General features: G+C 39.3%; 1 protein-coding gene and 1 long non-coding RNA gene across 3 annotated transcripts in view; one reads left to right on the forward strand and one right to left on the reverse strand.

Moving 5' to 3' along the window:
• Positions 1-23611, forward strand: part of ENOX1 (ecto-NOX disulfide-thiol exchanger 1) — a 355077-nt gene that overhangs the window by 69242 nt on the left and 262224 nt on the right. The window contains exon 2 of the mRNA XM_072135263.1: positions 21215-21279. The gene's annotated coding sequence lies outside the window, so the exon portion shown is untranslated. The remainder of the gene's footprint in view (positions 1-21214; positions 21280-23611) is intronic.
• LOC140117979 (uncharacterized) lies at positions 1533-13838 on the reverse strand. 2 transcript variants are annotated; one of them, XR_011853114.1, is made up of 3 exons: positions 13714-13836; positions 9599-9784; positions 1533-1877 (listed from the first exon to the last, which is right to left on the reverse strand). It is a non-coding gene; the product is annotated as an uncharacterized lncRNA (long non-coding RNA). The 2 variants fall into 2 exon arrangements; XR_011853113.1 differs by lacking the exon at positions 1533-1877 and adding an exon at positions 7445-7740 and having other exon boundaries at positions 13714-13838.

Genomic DNA, 23611 nt, shown 5'->3' on the forward strand with positions numbered 1-23611 from the left:
TCACATCTGGATCACAAGAGTGCAGTTTTAATCCATAATGGAAAGCAAAGCGAGAAATCATTTGGAAGTGTAATTAATGGAGCTTGATTCATTGATGCAAAGGGATGTATTTTGCAGAAAGAAATCTTAAGCGCCCGTTTACTGTCTGAAGGCAATTTTTCTGCTTAATGCAGAACCATGAACATTTTGATGTTAGGCTGAACAAACAGTACATTTTTAATCAACCTTGGTGTTTTTCATTAAATTACTAATTTTTAGACATCTACCATTCCTCTTGTATCCCTTAGGCACAGTCATTCTTAGCACAAATAACACAATGGAAACGGAGCTGACTTGCAGTTCATCTATACAGTAGGTCAGATAAAACAGCTCATATATCTTTGTAGAAGAAATAGTGTTCAAACAGGTACATTACGGTTGATGCTCTTTTTCAATTGTATTTTCATTGCTTTACTACTTTTATTTAATGGTCTGTGTGTTTCTTTTTGGAAACGTTACTCTTCCTTTTTCTTTCCACATTGCACTTTAGATTTACAGGTCAAAAAAATGTTGTTGTCCAAGTGAGAGAGATGCTTGTAATTAGCGGCCCTCGCCTGACAGCAATCGGGATATCAGGCCTGCAGTGCAGTGTTTACAATTTGGAAAAGCTGACGCAGCTTGAATGAAGATCGATATGTTGTTTGCAACGCAAGGTCAATATTTCTTGCAGCATTTATTTGTGTGCGAGTGTGACAGCAAAGGAAGAGAACCAATCTATTTACTTTATTTACAAGTATATAGAAGAGCTCCATACAATGGAAGCCTCAAATGGTAATGGGCAAGCAGCTGGTATTACAAATAAAGTTTACAAAAAGGAACAATTTTATGTTCCTGAAGTAGTCAATTCAAGAAGCACTCAGGATATTGACTGGCCCACAGTTTCTAAGTTCTTATGGTTCAGAGGCTGTTTCTTACACATCCACGGTAGAGGCAGTGTGGTCTAAACAGTCCTGTAGAGCGGCTTGGTTAGGCACATAGATTTCAGTGAGATCCAGTGAACGATTGGTAACCTTTTATTTATTTATTGGTTGATTGATTTAACATATTCTGAGTCTATTTGGAAATGTATTTCCCATCTTTATAATTCTTTTAAAATCTGTAATAGCCTAACTATCTGGAATAAGCCCTGAAAACCTCGACATTGATTAGGAATTCCACTGCGGAATACATGTTGGATGTATAGTTGGCTATAGCAAAATCGATAAAAAGATGAAACATGCATGTTTATGCCAATGGAAAGAGAACATCTAACATGGGGATGCAAACTAGGCATGTGAATCTTCTAGATGCTATTTTATATCCCCTACATCTTTTTTTGGGGTTCCAGTGAGCAGCTCCTATACAGGCAATCCGCGGGTTACGTACAAGATGGGTTCTGTAGGTTTGTTCTTAAGTAAATATTTTTTTTGTCTCTGTGACAATTGGATTTTAAAAATGTTGGGTTGTCATAAGAACCAGGATTAACAATAAATTGTAATTGCAGACGCCTGTGGTAACTGTTATAACTGTTTATTTTATCCGGGGACCAAAATACAGTAAATTACAAAAATCCAGAGGTCCGTTTGTAACTAGGGGTTGTCTGTAAGTCAGGTGTTCTTAAGTAGGGGACCGCCTGTACTCTGTATACATTGAGAAATGTTGCAAACTTCATCATATTTGGTTGAGTTTCTTTTGATGGTCACTTTCGTTATCCATTAGGTTGAGTGGGAACACAAGTCTACATAAGCACAGCAAAAGTTTATAAAGTGTTATGAACATTTCAGTGTAGATCCTGATCATCAAGGTAGGTGACAAAAATGGCTTCCATACATAGCAGCACCTTCTAATATGTACGCTCCCTATAAATGATAAGAAAATAAAATTTAAAGGAATCTTACTAAAGAACCAGTTGTGCGGTATAAAAATAGAATAATACACATGGTAGAGCCTTACTTTGATGGTTTTATTTTGTGTCCCCAGTGTTTCTAAACTTGACTTCAGTTCAATGTCTTTTTAATGCCTTTTCATGTTCAGAGATGCAGCAAAATCAATTAACTATTTCTCAGCGGACATTCTTTTGCATAGTTTTTGGTATTCACCTACTTACATATTGCTGTCCATTTATTTATGAATATGTTAATTACATAATTGAATAATTTTCACACCAGGTAATACTCCTGGGCAAAACTGAAACTTAACACAAGCAGCAAATTAAGGAATTATCATCTGCAATGTTCCAAAATATAGTCAAGAACTAATGTGTCTCTAAAAGCACATTGTACATATTCTGTTTAATACCTCTCATCATTTCAGAGAGTGTTTTTTGTGTGTCCTTTTATCATAGCAGCCTTCCTTCTTATCTTGTGTCTGACCTTTACTTCATCTCTAAATCATTGTCCTCTCCATTTTATCAATCTTATCCACCTGCCTTAATCCAGGACTTATTCATCTCATCAATTTGTCTTTACTCTGTTCTTTTCACCTTCATTGCAGTGCGTGATGACCATAGGGATGAAACTAATTTTCACACCATCTATCTGTATTTACTATGTAAGGCTCATCATACACTTCAACAAAAATATCTTGTCTAATCTAATAAGTGACATATACTTTATTGCAGCCATTTGTAAGTTCTTGGTCTGGACACATTGGTGAAGCAAAGAATAAAATGGACAATGTGTTTCATAGACTATAGATTTATAGATGTCTTGCTTGGACTATTGCTGTCATGTAGTCAGGGCCGATTTTAGACAAAGTGGGGCCTTTAAAATAAAAGTATTTTATAAACCGTGATGTTCAGTAAGGGGCTCCCTTTATTCCTGCACAATAATAACACTTTGTAGTACAACACTAGTATGGTGAGGCAATGTGTAATATGGGACTGTAGGAGAATTTTATCGGAGATAAGCAGATGCTAGAAGAGAAATTTAAAAGATGATCTAGATAAATAGATATATAGATTATAGAATATATATAAATGGTTAGAGATATAAATAGGAAATAGACAAATTATGAGCATCTTCTACTGGGCATTCAACCAAGGGGTATTAAAGGTGCAATACATCCTCTACTCACAAAAGTTTACATGCAGGGGGCCCCTTTAGGACAGGGGACCCTGGGCAAATTCTCAGTTTGCCGCCCCCTAATGCTGACCTCTAGTCAGGGCCGGTTCTAGACAAAGTGGGGCCCTGGGCAAAACTAAAAGTGGGGCCCCAAAATAAAACTATTTTATGACCAGTCACAGTCAGCAAGAGGCTCCTTTAGTATGGTAAAACAAACTGTAATATGGGAGAATTTTATAGGAGATAGATAGATGATAGGGAGATTTATGGGCAGCATGGTGGCTCCGTGATTAGCACTACAGCCTTGCAGCGCTGGTCAACATCTGCAAAGATTTTGTATGTTCTCTCTGTGTCTGCGTGGGTTTCCTCCGGGTCCTCCGGTTTCCTCCCACACTCCAAAAAATTTGGGGAGGGGGACTGATATTTTCTGAAAGCAGACACTTGCCCCATTTTCAAAATTGCATCAAAGATTTTATAGACATAGGCGCCTTCATGCAATTTTGATTCAAATTGAAACATTTTATTAAAAATACTTAAAATTTGACTTTGATGGCAAAAAATTTGATCCAAACAGAAAATATTTACCTTCACATCTCCTAAATGTAATACATGGACATTTGTAGAGTTCACAAATGTGCCCTATTGATATGTTCACATGAATAAATCCACATAATATCACTAAAACTGTAATAACTAGATATCTGCTTTTCAGCTAGACATTTTTAGACAGTCACAACCTGCAAAATATATCAATAAAACAGAATAAAAAGTAAAGGCGACATAAAACCTATAGAATTTTGAAAGCAGACAACTAGGCGATGCATTTGGCAATTAACATTCAAAATTTCCTCTAAAATATGTACAAATCCAGAATACTTATATAAAGAAAATCTACTTTCCTAAAAAAGTAAGATGTGAGGAGATCAGACAGACCCCACATGTGTATATTCACCAAAACATGCAGCAAAGGGAACTGCAGAAAATTCACACAGATGTATCATTGTCTGTTCCTTAGACAATGGTAACCCAAATAAATAACTATATATCCATAAACCCCTCTAATGAGATAATAAAAGTCACGTTTAGATGTGCGCCATTGTATTAGCTGCACAATAACAGAACCCTCCGTGCTTCATAAGAATGAGAGTGAGAACGTCATAACATGGGTGTAAATAATGGAGGATGATGGGAAATAAAAACTTTATTCCAGGACATGTGTGTGTTTTGGGTGTTACATATAACTTTATGGACATGCTCTGGTCGCGGTGTAGTCACATTAGGCGAAGAGGATTGAATGTTCATCGTATCAGTCAATTTTCCCAACAAAAAATAACTATCACAAAATAAAAGGGAATAAGAGAGAATGGGCCACATTTATCACTTTTGTGCGCATAGGTGTAGTAGTTGCGCCTAAATTCTGGTGCACTGTTTTCCAGAATTATCACAAGCTTTTACAGAATTAGCACAACCATCTGTGATAAGTTAATTTCCTGCCTCTTATTAATCACTTTACTTTAACACAGTTTAGGCGCAATTTTGGCGCAGTTTCGGCGTAATGTTAGATTCAGGCAGTTACATGTGATCCTGCTACAAGCTCCTCTCTGCTTCTCCCACAGCCCAGAATGAAGATAACACTCACAGCAGCACCCAGGTGTGTGACACCCTGCACCCAGTGACCTCCTCAGCAGGGGATTCTCCTGGAGGGGATCCCCCAGTGCTGATCTCCTGCTGCACCCCTGTAATTCTGCACAGTATCCCCCTCAGACACACTGGTGATACTGTGCAGAATTACATGGGGGACACCTGTCTATGTGCAACATTCTGTAACGTTCTCTTCTCTCTTGCTTTGAGCTCAGGATTCTGCAGAATGTTTTGTAAATAGAAGGTGATGAAGTGTAAATAGAGTCTGCAGCTCCTGTCTGCAGAGTATCTAATGACTGTATTATCTGTACTAGTGTCTGCAGAGTATCTCATGTCTGTATGATCTGTTCTAGTGTCTGCAGGGTCTGGATGAGCTTTTCTGCTAGAAATGAGCTGTTCTGCAAAGGGGCTCAGTGCTTTCTTCTCAGTTAACGCCAGCTCCGGGCTGGAGTGTTTTTGCTCCCGTTTTTGCGCCTAAATGAAATGTCGCAAGTGATGAATATCATTAGGCGCATCAAAACATCTGGATTGCTAGGATAAATGAGGGAAATCTGGTTATTTTTTGCTGCACAGCTAGCATTTAGTCACATTTAGTCGCAAAAATGGCACAAAAAACGGTGCGCCTGAATGAAAAGGCGCAAAAACAACAGAAAAAAACGATTGATACATGTGGCCCAAAGTGTGTTCTTAGATTTGCATAGAGAAGGGTTAAAAACATGAGTATTAGTTGATATTATCCCTTCTCAAAATGTAGTACTAGTAACATATAAAGTGAATATTTCCATTATCTGTGAGGTGCAGCAGCTCCTGTGTGCAGCTAATACTCCCTGCAGCCTGATGGCTAAGAATCTGGAGATGGGGGAGATACTTCAGGGGGCTGTATCTCTGGTTCTGTGACTCATAGAACCTCACTTCTTTTTTCCTATGAAAGAAGAGAGTCTCCTCTTTTATATGAATCTAATTTGTGTTTCTAAAATGCAGAAAAACGGAGATATTAACTGCCGTCGGAAGTGATATTTATATATAAAAATGGCACCTGATATTCTCACTTTAAACCTGAATATCTCTGGATCCATAGCACCTAGAAACAAAATTCAAGATTCATTTGAAAGAAGAGATTCTCCCCTTTCTCCCTGGGGGCCCTGGGCAATTGCCACCTTTGCCTACCCATAGCGCCGGCCCTGCCTCTAGTACATGCATGCAGTTATCCTACCCCCTCTATGTCCCTCCATTATTCTAAACCTTGGAACTAAATAACAATATATCAAGAGCTTTATATAGAAAATAGAAAAACTGTAGACTGTTCTTATGCCAAGGAAAATGTTTGCATTAGTAATAATTATAGTTTTCAAGGCTTGGCAAATAATAGCTTTCACAGTACTTGGAGTCATATTAATATTGCCAAATGAAAGAAAATCATTAGTATTTTTGAGGTTTCCCCTTCAGAAGCTTGTGATTACCATTACACTTGTTCGAGGTATTGCTCATCTACGAGGGATGCCAGCAGGTACAATAGTACATGTTTGCCGCTTCAGTTCATTCCCATCTGCTGCCACCGTATGTACAGACAATCGTGACATAAGGTCTGTGAGAGTCGTCTTATGATCTTAAATGTTAGTGCACATGAAAAACACATATCAAGTAGCTTTATCATGTTTGCTATTATTAGAGAAATATTTATGACTCTATGACTTATATCATGTCACTACATAGTTCATAGAGTAAACTGCGGAGCAAATGGCATGTACATGGAGTGCATCTGCTGCTGAATTTCTGTTACAGGGAATTTATGTTGTTTCAAGTATTGCCCAAAATGGTGTGGTTTTTGTAGGTGATATTAAAGAGAGCCTAACACCTCCACCAAGCATTAAGGTATGCTGGCAACATGTTCTAGAGAAATGTGCTGTGATTTCCAATGGACCATTATTATTTTTGTCTATCATGCCATTTCCATAATATTCACTGTTTTATCCATATGCTTAGTTGGGGCACCCAGTGCATGTCCTCAGCATCGGGAGCACTGCTATTACTGCCTATATCGCTTTCCTTTCAGTGTCATGTGAGTGGTCCAGGTAGGAATAGCAGTTCCCCAGGTTCTGAGGACACAACCTCAGTTTACCAATTTCCTCCATGGCATACAGAAATAATAAAAGTATTTTTGAAATTGTGCTGCATTTCTTTACAACATGCTGCCAACAGATTATAATGCTTGGTGGAGGTGGTAGACTCCCTTTAAATAGTACTTGACAGGCTACAGTGTTAAAATGAGCACTGCATATCAATCAATGTTGCAGTTTTTTGTACCACAAATGGATTAGATTTAAGGATTATCCACTTTGCTACTACAGTTCATTGAGGTGGATTATCTGTCAGCAAGTCTGTGGTGGTTATTCTGCTATGAGTTTGTGCTTTGTGGACAAACACTCAGAGAATTCTAAGAGGACTCTCTACTTTCAACAGGGTAGGTTCGGTGTCTTCATCCTGGTTGATAGGAAAGGGTGCTGTAAGCAAAAAGAGATTGTCCAAACAAGACAACCTCATTAGTTAAAAGCCCAAGACTACAAGCAAAGAAAAAAACTGATCTATTCTTTTCCCACAGCCGCACTCTCTTTAAAAACATTTTCCATTGAATTCACTTGAATACTGATGGGTTTCAGTACAATGTATGTAAAGGTTGATCTAGTGGATGTTTTGGTTATTGCAGTTTAGCGTTTATTCACTTGTAGTTACGTTTTCTTTCCTTGAGAATTGAACATTTCCCATTCTGTTGTGTAATTTTAATTGTCTCCTCAAGGCCACATTTATAACAGATTGCAACAAGTTGTTTTATTCTGTTATATATTTTATATTTTTTAGATCTAAAGTAAGTTTATTACTCTTTTTGTTCACTTTTTTCATTCTTTTATATAAAGGAATGTCCATGTTGTTTGAAGCTATACATTCCTTTGGGTTCTGAATTCTTCCAATACCCATTGTGCTGTGATCTGTGAGACCTAGTTGCATTAATCTAGAGGTGAGCCTGAATTAAGAAGAAACCAGAAGATGCTTTTAAATTGGAACCTTTGATTTAGGATTGTTACAACTTGAAAAACTTGCATTGTATTTGTCTGCGGGCTGAAACTGGATACATCTCACATATTCTCCGTAAACCTTGCTAATACTGTTAGCAAGTTCAATAAAAAAGTACAATAAAATAACAGAGGACCCTGACATTGATTAATTAGAATTTACAATGTTTTTAAGTGTATAATTTATAACACATAGTGATTATGGTCAAACCAATTAGACATAGAACTTAAGGAAATACAAGTTATATTAGGATTACCACCCTGATGTTTTAGCTGCTATGTGTGTGACATTTATTTCTCATACATTTTAAAACATCTGGAGTAAATAGAAAAAAAAATAATCATATAATTGGTATAGCTCCTTCTATTGTGGGCCAGCTAGATTTGTTTTTCTAGCTTCCAAGTTCCTTGAGCAATTAATGTCATTAGTTTCAGCACCCAATATTCTAAATAAACCTTACATGGTCAGGTGGGTTGGCCTAGGATGGAGCAGTCAGTATGACTGCCATACTTGGCATATTAGTGCAAAATGTCTTGGCAGTGAAAAGATTGAGGAAATGAAAGAACTTCTTTTAAAGGAAATCTATCGCCAGGATCAAGGATTGTAAACCAAGCACATCTATATGCTGGTGTGAGCCTCTTCTGGTGCTTTCTATGTTCTCGTTTTTACAAAGAAGGCTTTCAAAATGATGCAAATTAACTTCAGGGGCTCCAGGTTCCATAGCTGTTAATTGAGCCTGAAGCCCCTCAGGCTCATTTGCATAATTTTCTAAAGCCTTTAAAAAAAAAAAAATAGGAGTCGATTCTCCCAAAGGGGGCACGCACCTGCAATGCAAGTGTGACTGGTGTAAATCCTTGATCCTGGTGGTAGATTTCCTTTAAGAGATATTCCCACTTTGGGCATTTATCATACATGTTGGATAGATGCAGGTCCCAACTCTATGCAGATACACATTAATCTCAAAATCAGGGGTTATTAGACCTCGGTCTCCCAACTGCTGTGACCTCCATATCTAGGAATAAAGGCACTTTATACCACATGAAAATTTAGGGATTTTTAAAAAAAAATTTCCACTTCCTCTATTTTACCTCAATTTCTATTGCAACATGTGTACAAGGCAGTTAACTATGATAATAAAGCATTGGTGAAAGGGATGGTAGGAGGTCAGCGACTATCAGGTTGATAAATACCGTACAGTAATCTTCTTAGCCCTCTTACATATAAGCAAGTTTGTGCCCAACTTGCATCAAATTTGCAGAGTTTGGGCTTGGAACGTCTGTCATGAACACTGAGCAACCGCAACTGAACTCAGCATGTCAATTCTGTTCCGGATGCTCAGCTTCCGGGCCGGATGTTCCAGCCACAACACGCCACGAATTAGACGCATCAAACTTTTTCACGACTAAGTGGCCTAACTGTTATGTTTTCCAAGTAGCTGATTTTTTTCGTATTGTAACTTACAAGACCTTTCTTGATAACCTGCTTCACTCAAAAAGGCCAAATACAGTCACTCGGATGTGAATAAAATGTAGCTGGATAATGGTGTAACAATGAAGGTTATAGAATCAGTGCACTTTTTAATGACATTTTTCTTCACCTCTCATTTTGAACCAATGCTTCTAAGAAATACAAAATGTGCAAAGACTTTTCTAAGTAAAATTCAAACCAGGCTATTTGTTAATTGAAAGAAAGTATGGATTTGCCGATCTCAAGCACAAAGGTCACAGAAAAAAGCTTTGCTTGGAGGCATTTTTTATTTTAACAAGTAGTGGGTTTTCTAAGGCAAATAATAAAACAATTCCCCTTACCTGACTATGACACCAGGTCTGGTAAAGTGATGACAGGATGAAGCCATGCTTTATTAAGCAGGGGGGAAAAGCTAATTCTAGAAAGCCGTATTTCACACCAGGAGCTGGAAGTGTTAGGCGCAGCTTAGCAGAATCAATTGTTACAGCGGTGATTGCATTTGAATTATGGTCGACTGATTTTCTTTTCTGTTTGTAATGAAAGAACATAAATAAATGTGCATTTAAAGGACAGGTTATAATCATAAAAGGATGGGAATATAAATAGCGTTCTGCACATTTATAGTATGATGTCTGATGCCCTATGACAAAATACACATTTGAATGGTATAATGAGATTTAGCTAAAAGCATAGGACTTCTGGGATATTTAATGGTCCACATCTCTCTCCCGGCCGGCTGTCGCCCTCAATGATGTCGTTCATGTACCTGTAGAAAAAGTGCAGGCACAACAATAGAATGCTGAATTGTGATCCACCATTCTGCTTATTACATGGGACCCCATGATATTTATCCACAGGATAGGGTAATAGATAATTAATGACACAACCCCTTTAAAGCAGAACTTTTTTTTCTCCAAAGCAGTAGCTCTTGAAATGTAGAACAACTTTGCCTATTATCTTCATTACCTATGTGCAGTAGTTCCTTTGTTATTAACTTCAGATTAGCTTGGCTCTGCCCTAGCCTTGTCTCCTGGCTGTGAGAGAAGCCATTAAGCCTATACACTTCATGTTCACTGCTGGTTTCTACTACTATTACATGCTGCATGCTCCTCCGTGTGATGAAAGCTGCCAGGCTAGCCACTATATCTTCTATGCATATTATGCAGTGTTCAGTGTATTTATTTATAGGAATCGCACCGAATTTATGGCTAAGTTTATTCAATGGGAGAAGATATGGTATCATGGACGTGAGGGCAATCTCAATCTCGCTCTGCTTCAGGGAAGGTACAGGAAGAGGTTAGTCTAACAGGCAGCTTGAGAATAGAAAATGGCATAGCTCTGGTAAGGATACAACAAAAAAAAACACAATATGGGGATTGTTCTTTTTGTTTTTAAAGGCAGAATCGCATATGACAATTTGGTAAAAATCATTATAACATTGTAGTTATGGGGATAAAGGGGTTTTCCCACAAACAAAATTGAGACCCCCAAAGTGCACAAAATCGCTCCATCAGACTAATGGAGCAGACGGCCGCGCATGACCGTTTATCTCTGCTCCATTAATCTCTATGGAGCTGATGGAAATTGGCGAGAGCTGCGTTTTAGTGATCTGTGGGGGTCTCAGCACTGATACCCCCACTGATCAGCAAGTTAGGCCCTTTCCTGTGAATAGGGCCTAACTTTTGTTCATGGGAAAACCTCTTTAAGTGATTTGTACTTTCCTTGCGCATGGGCTGGAAACTGCTGGTGAGTAGTCTTGATGGTTGATTCTTACCAGGGAGGACTTGCAGTACTGCTGACTTACCTGAACCTTTTATGTTACCCAGTAGCCACATGATGTGAAACTTGTAAAGGAATTGTCTCATTCTGTGGATAGGTAAACATCAGATTGGCGGGGGTTTAATTGGGACTGGTGGATCCTCGGTAAGAGCTAAGTAGGCACTGAGCTGCAGCTCCCAGGTGCACTAATTCATGAGACAAAGCCTTCTGCTTCCACTTTCATCCTAAGCTGCAGATTCGTCATCATTATCTAAAATGGATAAGAGTCTGACAACCCCTTTAACATTTTCAGTGCAAATCTTGATTCCCCTGGACTATTACAGAACAGTCTAAGGCCGTCGGCACACGAACATGTTGGACAGATTCCTCTGAGCAAGCACAGTGCAGTGGAGGGGAGTCCTTGCATCAAAGTGAATTATTATGCAGGGACTCCTTGCATTATATTTCTATCTCAAGACTATGGGATCTGATTAGCACACATATCCTTACTATGGACCGAAAATGCTGGTGTGCAGGGGTTCTTAGACAGGAGTTTGGAGAGAATATAGGAGCTGAACCCTCTCCACACACTTTTAGTATAGACTATCATAGCTATCATAGTTTTCCTTGCTAACAGTTACAGCAATTTTTAAAACAACTATGGAGCAGATTTATCAGATGTGTCTGAGAAGAGAATGGTTCAGCAGTCAGCTTTCATTTTCCCACAGCTGTTCATAAAATGAAAGCGGAGACTTCTGATAGATCTTCATATACAGGCAGTGCCCGGGTTATGTACAAGATAGGTTCTGTAGGTTTGTTCTTAACCCCTTAACGCTCTGCGCCGTAGCTCTACGGTGCAGAGGTATAAGGGATGTATGAAGAGGGCTCACGGGCTGAGTCCTCTTCATACAGAGGTGGGGGTTGTTGCATATTGCAGCAAACCCCCTCTGCTAATAACCGGCGCCGCCATCTTTATTACGATCGCCGCACCCCCGAACGTCATCGGGGGGCGGCGATCGGTTGCCATGGTAGCCTCGGGTCTTCGTTTGACCTGAGACTATCTGGCATCTGCAGATTTGTTACAATGAGCCAGTGTCTCATTGTAATGAATGTGCTGCAAAAATGCCATATATTGCAATACAGAAGTATTGCAGTATATGGTAGGAGCGATCTGACTATCTAGGGTTAATGTACCCTAGATGGTCTAAAAAATAGTGAAAAAAAAAAAGAAAAAAAAAAGTTTAAAAAATAAAAAAAATTAATAAAATATTATTCAAATCACCCCCCTTTCCCTAGAACGGATATAAAACATAATAAACAGTAAAAATCACAAACATATTAGGTATCACCGCGTCCCAAAATGCCCGATCTATCAAAATATAAAACCGGTTACGGGCGGCGGTGACCTCCGAGGCGGGAAATGGCGCCCAAATGTCCGAAATGCAACTTTTACACCTTTTTACATAACATAAAAAATGAAATAAAAAATGATCAAAATGTCGCACAGACCTCAAAATGGTAGCAATGAAAACGTTGCATCATTTCACAAAAAATGACCCCTCACACATCTCCGTGCGCCAAAGTATGAAAAAGTTATTAGCGTCAGAAGATGGCAAAATTTTTTTTTTCTTTTTTGTACACATTCGTTTAATTTTTGAAAATGTATTAAAACACAATAAAACCTGTATAAATTTGGTATCACCACGATCGCACCGAACCAAAGAATAAAGTAGGCATGTTATTTGGAGCGAAGATTGAAAGTCGTAAAAACTGAGCCCACAAGAACGTGACGGTTTTTTTTAAAATTTTTCCACATTTGGAATTTTTTTTCAGCTTCGCAGTACACGGCATGTTAAAATAAATAACATCACGGGAAAGTAAAATGTGTTATGCACAAAATAAGCCCTCACACAGGTCTGTACACGTAAAAATGAAAAAGTTATGGATTTTTGAAGTTGGAGAGCGAGAAATAAGCCGAAATACCCTGCGTCCTTAAGGGGTTAAGGGTGATGTCAAACGTGCCACTTTGTCTGCGTTTGCAAACGCAGACCAAGCCACACCAACCGGGGCGGGTCGCAGGTGTTTTGCGTCAATTTTAATGCAAAACACGATTGGGCCGCGGCCCGCCCCAGTGGGTGCGGCTTGGTTTGCGTTTGCAAACGCAGACAAAGCGAGACGTCTGACATCACCCTAACTTGACTTTGTATGTAAGTTGGAACTGTATATTTTATCATTGTAACCACAGACAAATGTTTTTTGGTCTCTGTGACTATTGGATTTTAAAAATGTTGGGTTGTCATAAGAACCAGGATTAGCAATAAAGGTTAATTGCAGACACCTTTTGATTAGTGTTACAGCTGGTTATTGTAACCTAGGGCTAAAGTACAGTAAATTACCAACATCCAGAGGTCCGTTTGTAAGTCGGGTGTTCTTAAGTAGGGGACCGCCTCTATTTATTTTATATAACATGACAAAAATTACAGGGTTAGTATTTAGAATTGTATAAACAAAATGAAAATGTTGTAAAACTTTTTTTTCCAATTTGGTCTCTCCACATTGTGTTATATATAGAGGGTGAAAAATATTGTAGGGACTCTAATAAGAATCCTAAAGGTAGATACTGGCTCATTGTTACCCTAAGCATAACAGTGAATGCGTTTTTATTGTGTCCATTACTTTTCGGTATCTTTATTAGTACCTCATCTTTATTCTCTCTAGATCTTAGTACTGATAACTGTCCACCATACTGTAACGTTTTATAGGCAGATATCAAACTCTTTCTGTTACTGTACTGTACTGTACTGTACACCTCTGCCAGGAGCTGCTGCTTCCTGATAAGAAGAGTCCTATGAACAACAACGCTCGCTACAACCAGCCATTTTTATGGAGACCCCATTTCTGTCTATGCGATAAGCAACACAAAAATGGCGCCGTACCAGGACTTGCACTGTAGGTGAAAGGGTATAATGCTGTCGCTCTAGTGATTGCACGTGTGGCTGAGCTGTACTGCTTGTGCTGTTATTCATTTTCAGCCTGTAGTTTCCGGGTGTAAAGTTGGTTGTTGGCAGCTGTCTGCGGGCAGGAAGAGGGGTATGTAATGAGGAGAAGGCATCACGCTCCATTAGGTTTATGTGACAGCTGGAGCCGGAGCACAAAGTTCCCGGGACTGTGCAGGGCATGCTTCCTGCCCGAGTGCTGGGCTGCACTCTATTGTGTATGTGCTGGGCTGTGAGGACACATGTATAAGTGTTGTCATGTAAGGCTGCTTTATTTTGTGACCTCAAAATATATATCAAATTATCTGATCTGAGATTTGGTACAATTTATTATGTACAAACACAAATCCTAAACATGACAACCTAAAACCAGACAAAATAATGCACAATTATGCTGGATGCAAATGACAGTGATACTCATCTGTTTCCTCTGGCACATGGCTAGACTATATACCTTATAATGAATCATTGCCCACGGATGCTATATTACCTAACCGATCCGTTAAAAGTAGAGCAAAAGTAGTGATGTCACTGTCCTATGGCCTCCGCTCAGCAGGATGGAAGGATGTAGCTTGTTTCTTTCCATCCTATGATTTCAGCTGGATGCAATATATACAGGGCGGGTGGTGGCAAAAAGGATATCTCCGTTTAATAGTATATGTCAATGGATAAGCTCAGTGTATACACCGGGAACTTACCTGCCATATTCTCCTATTCTGCGCTCGGAGAGGTTCCGGCCGGCCATTCCCATCCGTCCCTATCTCTATAGGTGCAGGGATATAGTGACAAATGGGACTTGAGCGCAGCAGCTTCCGTGTCCTGTTAACAAACAGGGGTACGGATCAGATGGACTGCGGCGCAAGACATCAGCAGTGACAGAGGAGGTGAGTACATGTTTATTTTTTTTTTAAAGTCCATCCCTAATTTATTGCTAATCTCGGATAACCCATTTAATTCTGCTCCAGGTACGTCCCAATGCCTGTCAAAAACAAAAAAGGAGCAATAGGGCCCATGGCCAGGAAATAGCGAAATTTTTTATGGGTTGTCTAAAATTTTGGCCTACAAGCCTTTAGAAGGTCCTCCAAATGTGACTATTACACAACATTGTGTGAGGGTGTCCTGCATGTCACATGATTCTGTCTTTTTTATTTCTTTTTTTTTTTTAAAGAAAACTTGAGGTCACTTGTCTTGTATGTGAACAGATCTGTGAGGAGCGGTTGTATCATAGATGGTGCACTATGGAATCCTATTGTCCATTTCATGTATTCACGGTAGATCTTTGTTTGATGTGGAAAATTAAGGTCGTTTAGTGGAGGGTGTTTTCCTTTTCCTTTCCTACAGGCGCTTTGAGAGAATAATAAGGTTGGAAGGGCAGTGTCTTGGTTTATAGCTGTAAGGAAAGTTAAACAGAAATGGCAGTAGAGGTTACTCTATAAGGTAAACCATATTTTAAAGGGAAAATGTCAGAATTCATGCATGTCAATTACAATAGGCCGGATTGTTCAACCCTGAAAATGTCAAGCTTTGCTTCTTTATCATCTTGTAGTGTGTTACCTGACAGATGCAGTGAGCTACCTGCTTCAATACTTCAATTCCGGCATCTGTTGTGGGGTATGTAAATATACAGGCGGTTACATACAAGATAGGGTCCGAAGGTTTGTTCTTAAGTTGAATTTGTATGTCGAAGTCGAAACTGTATATTTTATAATTGTAGATCCAGAGAAAAAAAAATTTGGCCCCAGTGACAATTGGAGTTTAAACATTTTTTGCTGTAATGGGACCAAGGATTATCAATAAAGCTTCATTACAGACACCTTACAGCTGATTATTTCAATCTGGGACTATAGTAACATCCAGAGAGCTTCACCAGAGGTCAGAGGGGGTCTGTCTGTAACTATGGGTTGTCTGTAAGTCGGGTGTCCTTAAGTAGGGGACCGCCTGTATAGGCAACTAATCTGGCAAAGGTCATTAATCAATCTGGATATGGGTTATTATTCAGCAGATTAAATAATTAAAAGCCAAAATCTGGTTGATTGATAAGGACAAGGACTCTTAGGGCTCATTCAGAAGGGCACTTTCGACATTGGTAAGCTATCCGGATATTCTATGGGTCCAGATGCAGTCCAAATGTTGCCGAGCATTTGAACTGATACAAAAATCAATGAACATTGATACATAAGGCGAACATTTATTAACAGTTGGGCATCTTCTCTAAGGCAGGTTGCACTTGAGTGAGTTTGATGCATCAAACTTGCAGCGTGTGCTGATTGGAACGTCCATCATGAACGCTGAGCAACCAGAACTGAACTCTGCATGTCCGTTCAGTTCTGGTTGCTCAGCTTTTGTCCCGAATGACAATGTGTTCCACATTGCATTTGGAAAGGTGATATATATCATGCACACCTTTACTGAACTGACGCCTTTTTGATTTAATGTCCCTTTTTGTGCCACCTCTTCTCAGTACAGTAGCGGACATGCAATTCTCCGGACATTTTTTATGGGATGTTCTGTACAAAACAGTAACATGGCTGAGTACATAAGTCCTAACATATGGTTTTTACTGTACATTTTCTTCCGTTTCCGCCACAATTATATTTGTTTCGGGCTGCAATGCATGTCTTCACTATAGTTTATCAAGCGATAATATCATCAGATTCTTGGTGTTCTTTTTACACTCTTGTTCCGTACGGATTTCTTGCCCCTTCTTCCTCTAGACAGGGAAACTTAATGTAGACTGCAGTAATGTGATAGGGGGAAACATATGGTTAATTCTGCATAATGTTCTTTTATGTTTTAAACCTTAATAGAATAAATTCTAATATCTTTATAAATTATACTTTGATGTTCATGTGCAGCCACATAGAATATATAGAAAAATGTTTCAACTCCCCGCAGCAGATGTGAATCTTGATGTAATGCCACAGATATTTAATGAAGTCATGCATAAGCCTCATAAAATCCTTGTCCTCGAATATAAGGATTTTTTTTTTTTTTTGCTATACAGATTTTAGAAATGTATTGCATGTTGTGCTTTGGTTCCCCTGGTAGACCTTGGATTAGCAGAGCACAGATAATCTGGTAATCTAACATTACAACCCAGTCACTTCTGATGTTTCATGTTTCACTTTTTGTTGTGTGTATCGAAATCTATGAAAGCAGTGGGAGCAGCACAAGAATGACCAGCGCTGATTAGATGAGCCCTCAGAACCAAGTTTCTATAGCGCGTGTTCCTGCTTTTTTTTTTTTTTTTTTTTTTATCTGTATATAATAACACCGATGCATTATTCCTTCCAGCAAATAGAAATGGATCAATGCAACGTTAAGATTGGCAATTGTTCTTACATCAGTGAACAGCACTGAGACCCATTGGTCCCTTGTTCATTACAGATACTCCTTTGGCACCTTTGCCTGGTGGTGTTTCCAGATCCCTCTTGCAAACAATACTCATGTAACGTGCCTTACATGGTCTGACATGACACTAGGATGCCTCCTTCCTCCCTGAAACATGCTTGTAGTTGTGGGGATTCATTATTTGGTTCTGAAAGGCATTTTTTACATTGAAGTGGTCATCAGTCTGTGATGCGGCCAGAGGACGGCCACTTCTTTGCCTTTCTCCTTTCTCTTCTTTGCCTTGTGCTGAGATAAACAAAAAATAAAAAACAATTTAAAAAAAAATCCTTTCAGTATCTCAGGAATACTGTACAATCTTACAGATACTGAAGCTAATGTTTTGGAGAATAGGTTGTGTGCAGATCCCTACTACTGCTGGGAAATTCTATTTTCTACTTTTTGATAGAGCCCAGAAGTAACATATAGGCCCCTGTTTATTGTGGCTTTCATTTGTTTATGGAGTACAGGCTAGGCACTGGTGTCACTATAAAATATGTCAGCAGCATGTAGCCATGTTCTCAGAGCTGCTCCAGCTACCAACGGCTCCTCGTTTGACTTGAAGTAATTCGCTTGTGAGGTTTTAGAAGGATTTTTCAGGATTTCTGAAATCCTTTTTTTCCTGATTAAAGATAAAGCATTTACTCACATGCAGTGTTTGTAAAAGTCCATTCATATAACCTAAAATTACCGGCCACTGAGACGTTGTCGTTTTTCTTGTATGCCGATTAGTAGAAGTGAGACGACATCTGAAGAGAGTCAAGTTTTCTCCCAAGCTGCTAGGAAACCATGCTGGCAGCTCATTGTCTCTTCAAATCTGGGGCTGAGCAGACAGGAAGTCTCCCTGTCCACTTCCTGTCCTTTGCATAATGCTGTCCCCTCAATGCATGGTGTATTTATGAGTGAGCACTGTGTGGGCAGCTGCAAATCTTCTCACCATTTCATGCACCTTGTGCTGAGCGCAGCCAGTATAGACAGAGGCAGATATATAGACAGTCGGAAAATGTTTGGGGAACAGTTTTCTGTTGCGAGGAGGCGGGTTAAAGGTGGGCTGCTGACATAGGGAGGGGAAGGGAGGCTGCATTTGAATGTTGAGGATGATAGGGGTGGAGGGGACTCCGCTCCTTGGATCACACGCCACTGGGACGCAAACCTGAAAGCTGGCAGGTAGATCAATCATTACCCATAAGAGACAGATTTGTAAAAGCCGTTTTACATTATGCTTTACTGTGTCTGTGTCCATCTTATCCTCTTTCTTTTACAATTAATCTGGAGATCACCTTACTGCTGAGAAGGGTTGTTGGAGCCCTGGATAAAAATCTCTAACACTGGGCACCGCTAAAAATGCCCCTCTGGTGAAAGGTTTCCTTAAAGTGCAAGGAAAGACTTGGACACCTATTAGATGATATGAATTTTGGATGGGAAGCCACTTGTCTAAACCAAGACGAACCATCAAATCTATTGTGACTTTGTTCACATCCATGTCAGAAGATTTGACACAGATTACCTTGGAGTAAATATGACAATTACCTCAGTGGATCCTGATGGGACCCATTATGGTCAGTAGGTTCCGTTTGGTGAGTCCAGCTACTTGACTGAATGTTTTCTTCCAGAAAGCGTTCACCTAACATAACTGTGACTGTGCCTGACATTTCATAACCATGTGCCATAGAGAGGAATTTTCAAAATGTTTATGTTCCCAGATGAGTTCCTTCTGATATTTTGTTGAAAAATGATAGAATCTAGTGTATTCTATTAGGAGAGATTTTGTGAGTTATGTAAACCTGGCAATTTCACTGATAAGGTTAACAGCCGACTGACCTTGAAGAATCTCTGTGCATGGATGTTCATTTATGTAAATTGCTTTGCCGTCATATGGATGAAAGCGGCTGACATTATTATTGATGTTCTACTTATTGTACATAAGAAGTGAGGCGACCAGAACACCTTCCTACCCTCTGGATGGTGATAAAAGGTAGATCTAGACAGGGCTGTCCATGAGAAATGCTAGAGGGGGTCACCTTGCAAATACATCTGCTGCCTGGTGTGCTATTAAAATGCATTGATTTTCCCATTGACTGCCTTTCTCATAATAATTATCGCTTTTGGTATTGCTTCTGTCACAGAAGTGATTTGTTTTACACAATATGTGCTATATATCTGTTTTAAACTCCAGTAAATGATGCAGCCCTGTTATACATTACATTCATTAATGGCTTGATAAGACAAATTCCCATACAACTGTAGGATTAGGAAATATGCAACATAATGCTTCAACTCTCAAATGTAACATTTACAAACTGCAGAATCTAGTTCTATTCAGTACTGCTCTCCGAAATCAGATTTAGCATGTACAGGAAGATGGGATCTAGGATCAATAGTTTTCTTTTAACTGTGCATTTAGTTTGGTTCTAAAGGTACAAAAAAATGATCTATCCACTACGTATTTTTAATAAGATAACTTATGTTTCTTAACTAACTTTACATCATTGTGTTTAATATTTGTCGTCTGACAACACAAGGCGCCATGGGAATGCATGCTGCAATTCACATAAACATTTGGGTGGGAAGCCACCTTCTAGACTCCAAATCCAGAACGCTTGTCTTTTCTTTGTAGTTATGATTTTTCAAACAACCAGAACTTTCTCTAGATGTGTCTTATTTGTGGAAATTTTCCTTAAAGGAAACCTACCACCACAGATCTACCTATTGAGGTAGATCCAGTGGCAGTTTCCTCTAATTCACAGCTGAGGTACATAGCAAAAATATATAGAGCTAATGAACAATGGGGTTACCCAGGGATGCAAACCAAGTCCTAGGCACTCAAGTAAAGGTCAAAAAATGAACCATGGAAAGAGTGGATATTTGTGCTTCTCGTGGCTTTATTTATTTCCCTAATATGTAAATTTTCTAAGGAGGCTACTTGGGCGTGGAGTAGCCAGAGCTGAGGCTACACGGTGCAGCTACTCCACGCCCCAGTAGCCTCTTCCGCCTACCAATGCATCTTCACTGCCCAGCTACAAGGATCTGCGCGCACTCATCTGCGAAGCCGAGTCTCGGCTCTGAAGAGGTAGCTTTTGCTGCGTGCTGAAAATGCATTGGTAGGTGGAATGCAAGAGGCGAGGAGTAGCCGTGCCGTGTAGCCTCCGCTTCAGCTACTCCACCCCGCAGTAGCCTCTTTAAAAAAAATTGCAAATTAGGGGAATTGTATAAAAGTTCTGGGCCACAGATGAATTAGCCATAAAAAGGGCTATACTACTCTACATTAGAGGAACCTACCACTGGATCTACCTTAATATGTAGATCCATGGTGGTAGGTTTCCTTTATCCCTTTTCTACAGCTTTACTCCGCTTTACTTTACTTACATCTTCTGGTTAAAATGTAGGTAACTTTGGGCGTCCTCCATCTAAAATCCACTAATCTTCATGTTCTGGCTCATAGAGAGCGTTCTGAGAAATGGAGGGGATTGTAATAGGGATTGTCCTTGAGACAACCTCTTGAACACACGCAGTCCAGGGTAACTAACCTTTCAACATGCGGTAAACTTTGTAATATACTTTAGTAAAGAAGTATGTTTATGTGCCCTTCTTTTTCTTCCTTTAATATTTAACCAGTTTGTGTAATTTTGCTTTTTGCGTTCTCAGGGGAAAAGATAACGTTTTTCACTTAAGTTTCTCCTTTAATTCTTGTCTGATATTGAAAAAGACTTTTTATTTTTTAAAGAATGATGTATTTCTTGTGTTTACTAATAGACCAACACTTAGGGACATATTATCTCTTCATAAATAAATAATATTATCTTGTTATTTTACCAGGTTTTATGCCGGATCCCAGAGCTGCATGGAAGGAGCCTTGGCTGTGGAAAACAATACATCACAAGGTAATGACTCTGCTTAATAACCATGCATATTAATATATATCCCCTGTGCATTATTAGAGAAAAAGAGCAAATGTGCATTAAGAAAGATTTACAATTGATCACATGAGGCCTCTTCATGACTGCTGCAGGGTTACAAAGTTTCACAATGTAAAAAAAAAGCACACAGAGATGAGTTCCCTTGATACTCCTGTCATGCAATGATCCCTTTGTTTATCTATGGTGACTGCAAATTTATCTACAACAAAACTTGTAGCACACAATGTTTATAAAAGTTACTTAAACTTGCATCGAACACCAAGTGGTAACAATAAAATGTAATATACTTCCTTGTTTTAAGCCATCATTTAACTTGGATTTGACTGAGCATTTGCAGTATTTTTGTTTCATTTTATTTTAAATTGAATGAATAGACCAGGTTAAAGGGAACCTGTCATCAGCAATTGAATTAATAAACATACTGTCAAACTGCGTAACACCTTCGAGTTTATGTTTCTTTCATGGCCCAGTGTGGTGGCATCATCCCGAAAATCAACTTTGAAGTGAGATGTAATTTGATTGTATGAAGTCAAGGAGAGTTTAACACTGAAGATGGGGAGCTCTGTTTGCCTCCTCTGTGGAGACATCAGACATTGGACTTCAGGAGCACTGGTTAGTGATGTCTCTGGATGGAGGACCATCAATTACAGTGATTAGGGCTTTCTGAGGAAGAGAAAGTCTGACCTTAATGTTAAAATCTCGTGCCTTCTTCAAAGATGATTTTCTGAATGATGTCACCGCACTGGGCCATGAAAAAAACACGATCTGTAAAGTGTTAAGCTGCTTAGCAAAATACCGGTAGTGGTTTATTAGGTCAATTTCTGCTGACAGATTCCCTTTAATAATTAAGTAATTTTAATATCTTATCTGAGGAAAATGCCTATGTACCCTGTGTATCAACCCTCATTCTGCCTCTTTAGTCAACTGGGAAGCAGATGAGATAGGAACATAGAAATAGAGGAATTAGGAACATGCAGACTCTTGGTGACGTTTATAATATCCTGGTGGATGTAGGTTGAGGGTCATGCTTGCAAATGGTGTTCATTCATGTTACTTTGACTCCTACCACCTACCTTAGCATGCTTTGGACTTGCTGGCAGTGGCCTCCTTCAGCAGGATGACGCATGTTACCACAGTGCCAATTGCTCAGGAACATTTTGCAAATCTTGACATAGAGTTCAACATTTTCGATTATACATCTGAGGGATGTGCTGAAAGAAAGAAAAATTAAGTCCATGTAGTCTCAATATATCTCATGATCCACTGCTGTCTTGGTTGCAGATGCCACAGGGCACCTTCAGAGGTATTGTGCAGTCCATTCCCGGAAGAAACAAATCCCCTATTAACTATAGGGACACATTTGGGCAATCATTCTGCAGAAATATATTCCATAAAGATGTATGGAGGAGGATTGTGTTTCTGTATTTAAAGTGTAACCACCATTCTGAGGAAAAAAAAAATAAAAAACATAATTCTGCTCCAAGTGTCCCTGGGAATCATTCCTCAAAGTATTTTGCCTCTTGGTCCTCATTTAGTACCTCCTTTGGCCCATAGCAACCAGGGTTTTCAGCTTTCAAAAAAACTACAATCTGAAAGATGGAGGAGTGAGACCTGCCTCCTGTCACCTCATCACAAGCTGCGCTGCTGACCAATGACACCATAGCTATCTATCTAATATCTTTCTATCTATATCATATCTATATAATATCTACTCATATCTGTAATTTATCTATCTAATATCTTTCTATCTCCTATGTCATATCATATATCAGATATCATATCTATCTACGTATATATTCTATGTATATTCTATCTATCTAAGTAAAACTCAAGCACAGCACATGAGGGGACAGCATGAAGACTTGGAGAGTCTCTCCTGCCATTTTCTGCTGTGGAGTGTGAGGTGATGGTGGAAGGGGGGTTGTGATCAATGTGCAGTTTGTCTGTGTGGATTATTTGTTTATATACAAGTGTAGGGAAAGCTGAGGGAGAGATAAGTGTAGTTGTTTGGTTACTATATTAGTGAGGGCTTCTCTCTGCAAATGACTGACTGCTGGAGCGGTTAGACATGAGTTAAATCAGCTGTGGACAGAGAGGACAGGTGGCCGTCTCTCCCTCCATATTCAGCTCCTCTGTGAAGATGAAATGTGCCTAGCAACAGCCATATGAGAGATCACTGACAACAGGGGGAGATCTGCAGAATACGCAAGGAAGGAGTAAAATTGGGGTAACCAATCCAATTACAAAAGGGCTCAAAATTACCTGCCCTACAACATATGAAAATATGGTCTCATCA

The sequence above is a fragment of the Engystomops pustulosus genome, chromosome 2 (assembly GCF_040894005.1).
Source record: "Engystomops pustulosus chromosome 2, aEngPut4.maternal, whole genome shotgun sequence".
In the NCBI taxonomy this organism is placed as follows: Eukaryota; Metazoa; Chordata; class Amphibia; order Anura; family Leptodactylidae; genus Engystomops; species Engystomops pustulosus.